Below are 12,158 nucleotides of genomic sequence, written 5' to 3' on the forward strand. Positions count from 1 at the left end.
GGAGAGAAATATACATATGGTGGGGAGAGAATATATACATACGGTGGGGAGGAGACTGTACATTAGGAGGGGGTGGGTGGGAGAGAAATATACATATGGCGGGGAGAGAATATATACATACGGTGGGGAGAAGACTGTACATTAGGGGTGGGAGAGAAATATACATATGGGGGGGAGAGAATATATACATACGGTGGGGAGGAGATTGTACATTAGGAGGGGGTGGGCGGGTGGGAGAGAAATATACATATGGTGGGGAGAGAATATATACATACAGTGGGCAGGAGACTGTCTATTATATGTATATTTCTCTCCCACCCACCCACCCCCTCCTAATGTACAGTCTCCTCCCCAATATGTATATATTCAATCTCTCCCCACCGTATGTATATATTCTCTCCCCACCGTATGTATATTTCTCTCCCACCCACCCCCTCCTAATGTACAGTCTCCTCCCCACCGTATGTATATATTCTCTCCCCGCCATATGTATATTTCTCTCCCACCCCCTCCTAATGTACAGTCTCCTCCCCACCGTATGTATATATTTTCTCCCCACCATATGTATATTTCTCTCCCACCCACCCACCCCCTCCTAATGTACAGTCTCCTCCCCACCGTACATATATTCTCTCCCCACCGTATGTATATTTCTCTCCCACCCACCCACCCCCTCCTAATGTACAGTCTCCTCCCCACCGTATGTATATATTCTCTCCCCACCGTATGTATATATACCGCCATCTTTCTCCCGGGTTGGTGTGATCACAGGAGAGAATATATACATACGGTGGGGAGAAGACTGTACATTAGGGGTGGGAGAGAAATATACATATGGGGGGGAGAGAATATATACATACGGTGGGGAGGAGATTGTACATTAGGAGGGGGTGGGCGGGTGGGAGAGAAATATACATATGGTGGGGAGAGAATATATACATACGGTGGGCAGGAGACTGTCTATTATATGTATATTTCTCTCCCACCCACCCACCCCCTCCTAATGTACAGTCTCCTCCCCAATATGTATATATTCAATCTCTCCCCACCGTATGTATATATTCTCTCCCCACCGTATGTATATTTCTCTCCCACCCACCCCCTCCTAATGTACAGTCTCCTCCCCACCGTATGTATATATTCTCTCCCCGCCATATGTATATTTCTCTCCCACCCCCTCCTAATGTACAGTCTCCTCCCCACCGTATGTATATATTTTCTCCCCACCATATGTATATTTCTCTCCCACCCACCCACCCCCTCCTAATGTACAGTCTCCTCCCCACCGTACATATATTCTCTCCCCACCGTATGTATATTTCTCTCCCACCCACCCACCCCCTCCTAATGTACAGTCTCCTCCCCACCGTATGTATATATTCTCTCCCCACCGTATGTATATATACCGCCATCTTTCTCCCGGGTTGGTGTGATCACATGACTGACAAGCCATGCAGTGATAGGCCAGAAGTCAGTTCGATTGCATCCAGGCTTGATTGCTTATCCTGTCTGGGTAGCCCGGATGATGTTTTTTTACATTGAATTTTATACACCGCAATTATGCATCGAATTTTTTACATTGAATTTTATACACCGCAATTATGCATCAATTTTTTTTACATTGAATTTTATTATGCATTCGAATTTTTTACATTGAATTTTAAACACTGAATTTTTATTTCACATAGGTAATTTCGGAGCAAACATGATTTTCAAAGTAATTATTTTCAATGCTATAAATTCGGTGTCTGAAAAAATTCAGATACATGTTTTCAAAGTAATTATTTTCAATGCTATAAATTCGGTGTCTGATAAAATTCAAATACTTCTGTCACTCATTTGCTTCCATAGTATGACCAGGCCCATTGCAAGTTGCTGTACTCTGTCGTCTACTCTAAGCCATCCTAGGTTGTCAAAGTGGGCAGGGGTGAGGTGGGTTCTAGGAGTAAGGTCAAGCAGTAGTCTGACCAGTTTGTTTTGAGATGTTTGTCATTTAGTTTTTAGCGCCTTTGAGGTGCTTTGGTACCATGAGGTGCAAGCATAGTCATAGTACCCTTGAACGAGTGCTCCTGCCAGAGTCTTCAGGGTATTCTTGTTTACCAGAGAGGAGATCCGGTACAAGAATCGAGTTCGTTGGTTGACTTTTTTTATTACATTGGATGCCATTTTGTCACAGGAAAGATTAGCCTCTAGGATGGAACCCAGGTAGGTAATATCTTCTTTCCTTGTGAAAATATTGTCACCCACTGTAACTGAGAAGCCGTCGGTCTTGCTGAGTTTGTTATTTGAACCGAAGAGAATGGACTCTGTTTTGCCCATGTGTAATGATAGTTTGTTATCAGCGAGCCATATGCAGATTTTGCCTAGTTCCGAGCTGAGGGTTTTTTCAACCTGTAACTTGTTCTTGTCAGAGACCAGCAGGGCTGAGTCGTCCGCAAACAGGAACAAGTTGCAGTCACAAGCTGACGACATGTCATTTGCATAAATTAGGAACAGTAGCGGTCCGCTTCCTTGTGGAACACCACAGCTCACTGGTGCTGTGTGGGTCTGTTTTGAATGCTCTGTTGATAAGTTAGCTCATGATCCTCTCTTTAGTTATTGGGTCTATTAAGTGATATTATATAATTGCCATTATTTTAGTGTGTGTAATCCTCACATATTGTATCTGATAACTGATAGCTGATAACAAACTATCATTACACCTGGGTAAAACAGAGTCCATTCTCTTTGGATCAAATAACAAACTCAGCAAGGCCAACGGCTTCTCTGTTACAGTGGGTGACAATATTGTCACAAGGAAAGATTAAATTACATACCTAGGGTCCATCCTAGAGGCAAATCTTGCTGTGACAAAATGGCATCCAATGTAATCAAAAAAGTCAACCAACGAACAAGATTCTTGTACCGGATCTCCTCTCTGGTAAACAAGAATACCCTGAAGACTCTAACAGGAGCACTCATTCAAGGGTACTATACGACTATGCTTGCACCTCATGGTACCAAAGCACCTCAAAGGCACTAAAAACAAGAATACAAACATCACAAAACAAACAGGTCAGACTACTGCTTGACCTTATAGAACCCGACTCACCCCTGCCCACTTTGACAACCTAGGATGGCTTAGAGTAGACGACAGAGTACAGCAACTTGCAATGGGCCTGGTCTACAAGATACACTACACCACTAAGGTACCCTCAAACCTTCTATGCGAGGTTTGAGGCTGGGAATAACAACACCAGCCTACAAGCACTGCAATGGAGGGGGGGGGGGCTGCTGATGGAGACTCAGTGTTCAGGGTAACAGAACATGAGGTGAGGAGGACCTTTAAGAAAGTGAATATCAGGAAGACAGCAGGACCGGATGGTATCCCCTAGTGATGCACGATATATCGGCCGCCGATATAATATCGGCCGATATGGCCGTTTTTTTACACATCGGTATCGGTCCGATATCAAGATAGGACCGATATTAAAAAAAAAAAAAAACATTTTTTTTAATTTTTTTTTTTTTTTTATATATTTTTTTTCTTATTTTTACATGTTTTGGCCTTAAATAGTTTCAAAATATCAGTAATTTCTGAAAATAAGTTACAAAAGTAAAAAAAATTATGCGTTTTGGAAAATAGCTCTTTATTTGATTATCATAAAAAAGTGTTTTCTATACAGAGATATCGACATCGGTAAATATCGGTATCGGCCAGAACAGCAATATTAATATCGGTTATCGGTATCGGCCACAATTTTCACATCGGTGCATCACTAGTATCCCCGGCCGCGTCCTAAAAGTCTGTGCCGATCAACTGGCCCCGGTATTTACTGACTATTTAACCTGTCCTTGGAACAGGCTGTCATCCCCACCTGTCTGAAGAAGTCCACTATTATCCCTGTACCCAAAAAATCCAAGCCTGCTTGCCTCAACTGTGCAGAGGTGTGGGGTAATACCTACAAAAGCACTCTACAGCCAATATGCACCATGCAAAAAAAAGCAATAAGAATAATCAACAATGTAGGATATTATGAAAACACCAATAACTTATTTATAAAGCTACAAGCATTGAAATTTATGGACCTAGTGGATTACAAAACTGCCCTCATTGTATACAAAGCCAGATATAAACTAATCCAAGGCAACATTCAAAAATGGTTCAGAGACAGGGAAGGAGAATATAACTTAAGTTAAGAGGGAATCTTAAACAACCAATGGTAAACACCACGCTGAAAAGTATGTGCATATCGGTGTGTGGAGTGAAGTTGTGGAATAATTTACCCGAATACATCAAACAGAGTAAACATGTGGCACAATTTAAAAAAACAGCTAAGAAAATACACATTGGAAAAATACAGAAATGCGTATTGAGGATAAACAAAGTTATGTTATATTGTGTATGTAGTGCTGTACTATATTTACTGCTGTCAAGTGAATCAAGTTTTTTTTTCTCTTGTAATCTTTTAATATAAGTAAAAGTATATTCTATATTGTAATACACTAAATTATGTTATATCTAGTAAAAATTTATGGAAGAACAAATATAAATGTAAGGGGGTAGGGATCAATCAAGCTTAGCTTCCCTCTACTCCTTTTTTGGACATGTCTGCTAACCAAACATATTGCTCTTGACCTTTTGTTTATAATTCCTTATTTTTTTCTTTTTTTAATGTTTTTCTCTGAATGTTTTTTTAATTTGTTGCTATGATTGTTTGGTTCGACGGAACAAGATATCGTGAGTTGTTTGGAGAAATATGGAGAATAACATGTCCAAAAATAAACTTTTTCATTCCTTCATTCATTCATTCATTCATTCATTCAACGACTACCGCCCTGTAGCTCTCACCTCCATAGCCATGAAGTGCTTTGAGAAGCTAGTAAAGGGCTACATCTGCTCCTCCCTCCCCATCAACCTGGACCCCCTGCAATTTGCATACCGCCCCAACAGGTCCACGGAGGACGCCATAGCCCATGTGCTGCACACAGCAGCATCACACCTGGACAAGAGGCAGGGGAACTATGTGAGAATGCTGTTCATCGACTACAGCTCATCATTCAATACCATAGTCCCCTCCAAACTCATAGCCAAGCTCAGGGACCTGGGCTTGAACTATGACCTCTGCCAGTGGGTCTTGGACTTCCTGACGGACAGACCCCAGGTGGTGAGAGCAGGCAACTGCACCTCCTCATCCATCACTCTCAACATAGGGGCCCCCCAGGGCTGTGTTCTGAGTCCCCTCCTCTACTCCCTGTACACACATGACTGTGTGGCACAGCGGAACAACAACACAATCATCAAATTTGCTGACGACACAGTAGTGGTGGGCCTGATCTCTGCAAACGACGAGAGGGCCTACCTGGAAGAGGTCAAGGTCCTAGAGGGATGGTGTCAAGAGAACAGAACTCCCTGAACGTCAGCAAAACAAAGGAGATGATTGTGGACTTTAGGAGGTCGGGGGTCAGGGACTACAGCCCCCTCAGCATCGACAGGGCACCGGTTGAGAGAGTGAACAGTTTTAAGTACCTCGGAGTCCACATATCCAAGGACTTGACATGGACCACACACATTGTGTTGTGAAGAAGGCACGGCAATGCCTCTACTTCCTCGGGCGCCTAAGGAAGTTCCAAGTCAGTCAGAAGATCCTTAAGAACTTCTACTCATGTACAATAGAGAGCATCCTGACTGGCAATATCACCTCCTGGTTTGGGAATAGCACCGCACAAGACCGTAGCAGACTACAGAGAGTGGCCCGTTAAGCCGAACGCACGCTCCCACTCTCCAGAACATTTACAACAAGCGGTGCATGGGTAAGGCTAAGAGAATTATCAAAGACTCCAGCCACCCAAACAACTGCCTCTTTGAACTGCTGCGGTCAGGCAAGCGATACCGGAGTCTCATGGCAAGCACAGAAAGACTCAGAAGAAGCTTCTATCCCCAGGCCATCAGGATGCTCAACGAACAATAACACTATGTAACAACCATCAAATGCACTCACAGCACACACATCCACACACTCACTTTAAACAAACAACTCACTGCAGCACCCACTTTACACACTTTAGAACACCTAAACACACTTTATATTTATTGGTAAAGAATTTGCACTACAACCCATACCTCATTACACCTTACTGTAAATTGTACCTAAAATTGTACTTCATCCCATTTCTGCTTTGCACTGTATAGTATATTGTATATTAGTATATTGTATAGTATAGTATTGTATGGTAACTCGGTTACTTCTACTCTGCATTGAACATTGTACATATGTACATACTGAACACTTGTGTCTACGTACGTGACTTCTATTTTTTACTTGCTATACTTATTTTATTTTATACTTATCTATTTTTGTCTAGCACAGTCTCTGGAGCGTAACAGAAAGAAGCATTTTGTATAAAAGTATTCTGTACTTCTGTATGACAACTAATAAAGAAACTTGAACTTGAACATGTCAAAATACTTCCCAAAGGTCAGTGAATACCACGATCACAACACCAGAGGGAGTTCCACAAATCATGTCCAACCCAGATTTGGCTAAAACAAGGGACTAAACACGTTTCGCAATTATTGTTCTTGTTCAGTTATTGTGCTAAGCTAGGCTAGCATGCACCTGGGCCTCTCTCTGGGGCTACTGGACACACAGAGATTAAACTGATATCAATCTTCTTGTCTGACTATGGAGAAGATGACAAAAAAGTGTTTCCCAAAATGTTGGAGTGTTCCTTTAAAGGATTATTTTTCTATTGGAATCCTGTAGGACCTTTTGACTATAGAGATTCCTTACCCACATCATAATCTGCATCCTCTATGTGAGATCAGTTCCACAGTGGGCCTCATAGTCAAATCCAGACATGTTATGATTGTTTGTAGCATACATTTAGTATTTGTGTGATAGTGATGCCAGTAGTAAGTTAGTGGACCTGTCCTGTAGTGATGCTTTCTCCAGCAAGCCTGTAAAGTGTTTGGTTCTCATCGCATGGAAGGATGTTGGCTGTGACCTGTGGGTAGGTTTTTGTTTTTGTTGGCAAAGCTGCAACTTTTTATTATTTTTCACCTCAAAAGCGTAATCACCTTAAAGCGGCAATAATTATTTTCTGACATTATCTTTCACATTTTCAAAACCTCGTATGACCACTTGCTATCAGAGGGTCTCGTTGAGCCAAGGTGGCCTACTCAATCAACATTGTACCACCAGCAGCAGCCAGTCTGTTGTTATTCCATCATTCAAGTAACCCTAACCTAACCCTCAGAACTAGGCCAAATCTGCACCTGGCTCGCTGATAACAAACTATCATTACACATGGGCAAAACAGAGTCCATTCTCTTCGGTTCAAATAACAAACTCAGCAAGACCGACGGCTTCTCGGTTACAGTGGGTGTGACAATATTGTCACAAGGAAAGATGAAATTACCTACCTGGGTTCCATCCTAGAGGCTAATCTTTCCTGTGACAAAATGGCATCCAAGGTAATAAAAAAAGTCAACCAACGAACTCGATTCTTGTACCGGATCTCCTCTCTGGTAAACAAGAATACCCTGAAGACTCTGGCAGGAGCACTCATTCAAGGGTACTACGACTATGCTTGCACCTCATGGTACCAAAGCACCTCAAATGCGCTAAAAACAAAATTACAAACATCTCAAAACAAACTGGTCAGACCACTGCTTGACCTTGACCTTGACTCCTAGAACCCACCTCACCCCTGCCCACTTTGACAACCTAGGATGGCTTAGAGTAGACGACAGAGTACAGCAACTTGCAATGGGCCTGGTCTACAAGATACACTACACGACCAAGGTACCCATGTACATGTCAAAATACTTCCCAAAGGTCAGTGAATACCACGATCACAACACCAGAGGGAGCTCCACAAATCATGTTAAACCCAGATTCGGCTCAAACAAGGGTCTAAACACGTTTCGCAATTATGCCACATCAATGTGGAACGCCCTACCCAAAGCTGTAAAGGAATGTGAATCACTACCCACTTTCAAAAACACTCTCAAAGAACACCTACGGGAGACTGCAATTCGAAACTGGCCCCTACAAATGTCCTAACCCAGTTGTACAGTAAATGACCAAGTATGGCTTTGTCAGTATTCCAATGTACAGTGTCAATTGTATGTATTGAGCTGTACTGTACTGTACCCATTCTGCAATCTGTTAATAAACTTTTCAATCAATCAATCAATCAATCAATCAATCAATCAATCATGCATGTAATTATGTCCTGATGAATTGAAAATGGGGGACCCTGATGTAAACAGGACGAAAGTCTTTCTCTGGTCTGCATCCCATTAACAATTGTGTATTGAGCTGTACTGTATTGTACCCATTCTGCAATCTGTTAATTAAAGTTTTCAATCAATCAATTCAACTCCAACATTGTACCACCAGCAGCAGCCAGTCTGTTGTTATGTTATTCCATCAGTGCTTTTCTTTGTTGACAAAACCCGGCCTGCATTTAACCACCTATTTTATAAACCTATGCATTTAAAACGTTTTTAATTACATCAATATTGTGCTGTCTGAACCGTTTTAGGTGAAGTATTTACCTGCCTTGTTTAAAAACCAGGAAATTCTTCTTCTTCTTCTTCTTCCTATTGAGGTTTTACGGCGGCCGGCCGGCCACCATTTGTTTGGGACATTACCGCCATCTTCTGGAATCCTTAATCCCCTACAGTGTCCATTTTCCCTTCCCCATCATGAAGTTCAGCTAATGCTGCTCCTCCCTGACTGAGCCCCCCCCCCCTGTGATACACTCCTTGCCTCCAATGGGTTGACTCTGAACTTCCTGAATATTCACAATCCCCTTCTATAATTCCCTAACCACATCCTCCCATTTAACCAGGAAATTCCCAAGAGAAAGCTGTATGTACTATTGTAGTTGAAATCACACAAATAAGGTTTTAATTTTGTATAGTGATGAGGCTTTCATTTTGGGGGGAAATAGTTCGTTTACAGTGGCGACTTGCCCTCTAGTGGTCAGAAAACGGTTATTGCAGCTTTAACCCTGACCTCAATCTTAAAGGAACAAGCCAACATTATTGGAAATTCACTTAGCGTGTTCTCCAGAGTCAGACACGAACATAGATACACGAACAAGTTCTTCTCTGTGCATTCAGTAGAAAGTAGCTAGCCTAGGTGCTGGCCAACACCTCTTCTGGAGTTTTAAGCTTCTCATCTGCTTACATTCATTGTGCTGTGATGAATTGAAATGGGGGACCCTGATGACCCTGATGTAAACAAGACGAAAGTCTTTCTCTGGACTGCATCCCCTTAACAATTGTATGTATTGAGCTGTACTGTACTGTACCCATTCTGCAATCTGTTAATAAACTTTTCAATCGTGTAGCCGGATAGCTTTTTACTGAACACTCAGGGAGGAAATTGGTATCTATCTTCTTGAAGATGGTAAGCACATTTCCAATAATGTTGGCATGTTCCTTTAATGGTCACAGCTATTGTCCTTCCACAGACCCACACAGGATCTTCCAGACACTACTGGTGGAAAGGTGGTGATGGAGTTTGAGATGCAAGGGACCCCCTGAGATTCAGAGTTTTGAGAAAAACTAAAACAAACTTAACCTATATTGTACTTATGTAGCAGGGTGGATTATCCCTGCTTCGTGGGAACGGTTGCTGGCAGTCACGAGGTAGCTGGACACAGTAGAGCTCCGTCTGACTGCACCCTCGTCTTTGGGCCTGGAGCGTCGACTGGAGGCTGGTAGTGTGAGTGGATGGGGCCCGGGATTTACCAACCTGGTCTGGTACTCTGGTCTTCCTTCCCTGCAGCAGGGCGGTCAGCAGTACTCCCCAACACGCTCCCACTTCCCCCAGTTGCTCCTTAAACCCTCCCACACCTAGTGACTGAATTGTAATTAAATACTCTGAGTTCCCCCCGCAAGCAGTACCCTCCCTCAATGACCCTAGAAACCTTACAATGAAGAGGGAAAGGTGGAATAGGAAAGGGTTAATTATATTAACGTTACCCACACCAAAAGGATTGTCAACCGGCCCATGGATAGACACACACACAAATCTCCCATCCAATTCTTTAATGTTATTTACTGGTCAGTTACAATGATCTACTACTAGTGGCCAATTGGACGGAAGTCCCACTATAGTACCGTTGGTAACTCCATACCTCATAAACACATATATTATACACCCACCTCTGGGTTACTGTCAGGGATAATATACTTCAATGTGTTTGACTCATGGCCCACGTCTGGGTCTTCACCCTGTATAATACCTCAAAAGGCTTTAATTATACGGCCAGAATAATACCTCTCTAGGCTTTATTTATAATACACCAGGTCTGTAACTTCTCCACAGAGAAAGGGTTAACTGGATGGGAAAATATTATTAAACACCAACACGGTATCACACTCAAAGGAAATGAAAAGAAAACAAAAGTGTGGGCCCACTAATACCTTGCAAAAGCCCTATTCTAATGCCGGCATATATTGTTTGGGGTTCCCCTTATGCACTGTAATAGCAACGCTGACTTCGCCCGCGGGCTGCACCACACTGTGTACGGTGTAAGGCTCCGGAGCATAGACGCTCATTTATACTCATCCAAAATGGCCACCTCGCCGCGCCACTGTTGTCCGGAAGGCAAGATGGCGTTGAACACTCTCGGCGAGGACACCAGCAGGCGGAGCTGGAGCAGGGAGGCAGTGCTGGCTGAGAGCGTATGCTGGGCGATGACGACCTCTGCTGGACGGGGCGAACTCCCGTAGGCTGCAGGCAGTCAGGTGTAGATCTGGTCGCAGGCAGCCGGGGCAGACTGGTTGCAGGCAGCCGGAGCAAACTGGTTGTAGGTCCACGCGCGTATCTGGGCCCGCACTCTATACCGTCACACTGTAACTACTATAACCCGACTACTAAGGACTCAGATATGTTGTTAGCCGCACGCTACTTATACCGCCACACTACTACTGTAACCCGATACTATGAACGTTAGTGCTTTGTTCTGTACCGTTTGCTCACACACTATCGCTGGTACTTCTAGGATATCACGTCAACTAGCAAGTACTTCCTATCACCCGTCGCTATCCCACGGGGCCCTTCAACATAACTTCTGCAACAGGGCTCTTCCAGAGCACACGCCCGTTGCGACTGTTCATGGTCAAGTTCACTGCCGAAGAGAGCGTCTCTCTCCTTCCGCTTCCATATATCTCCTTCCATCTCTCCCCGACACTCTCTGCCTGTCACCGCCCCCTGCTGGTCGCCTACTAGCTCCACAGGGAAAAGGATTGTAGAATAGAATCCAGTAATGCCGTTTATAATCCATATTCCAGCAATAGAAGAAGGAGACGCTTGTGTCATTGTTCGTGCGAATATCAATGAAACTAATTAGAATGTCTTGGTGCAGAAAGGGGAGATAAAAAGGCAAGTCAGCAGTTCTGAATAATAGACAATATTTTCAGGCTGCTACACTTACAAAACAAACTGTGTTTAGTTTTAGTCTTTGTGAGTTTGGTCAAATTTGTCACCATATAGCAAGCATGAGGAAGCATTGGTACGTACGTAGGCCTACTGTTCATTGAGACTGGGATGATACATGACTGAGTCAATTGTCTTCACAAAGTGATGTGTTTGTTTTAAACAATACCTATTCTGAACTTCTCCCTGAAAAATACTCCCATATTACTTGGCCATTGCATAACATTCCCCGTCTTTGCCTCAAAAAACTCTTTGGTTGCTTTTGCAGTATATGCTTCGGGTCATTGTCCATCTGCACTGTGAAGCGCCATCCAATGAGTTAAAAGCATTTGGCTGAATATGAGCAGATAATATTGCCTGAAACACTTCAGAAGTCATCCTCCTACTTGTCTGCAGTCACATTAAATACAAGGGAACCAGTTCCATTGGCAGCCAGTCATACATGTCCACGCCATACCCACTACCATGCTTCACTGATGAGGTGGTATGCTTTGGATCATGAGTTCCTTTCCTGCTCCATACTCTTCTCTTCCCATCATTCTGGTACAAGTTGATCTTTGTCTCACCTGTCCATAGGATGTTGTTCCAGAACTGTACAGGCTTTTCTGCTAATTCTAATCTGGTCTTCCTGTTTTTGAGGCTCACCAATCTTCACCATTTTGTGGTGAACCCTCTGTTTTCACTCTGGTGAAGTCTTATCTTGATAGTTCTACCTAC

The sequence above is a fragment of the Notolepis coatsorum genome (genome assembly GCF_963971535.1).
Source record: "Notolepis coatsorum genome assembly, chromosome: 2".
NCBI classification, from domain to species: domain Eukaryota; kingdom Metazoa; phylum Chordata; class Actinopteri; order Aulopiformes; family Paralepididae; genus Notolepis; species Notolepis coatsorum.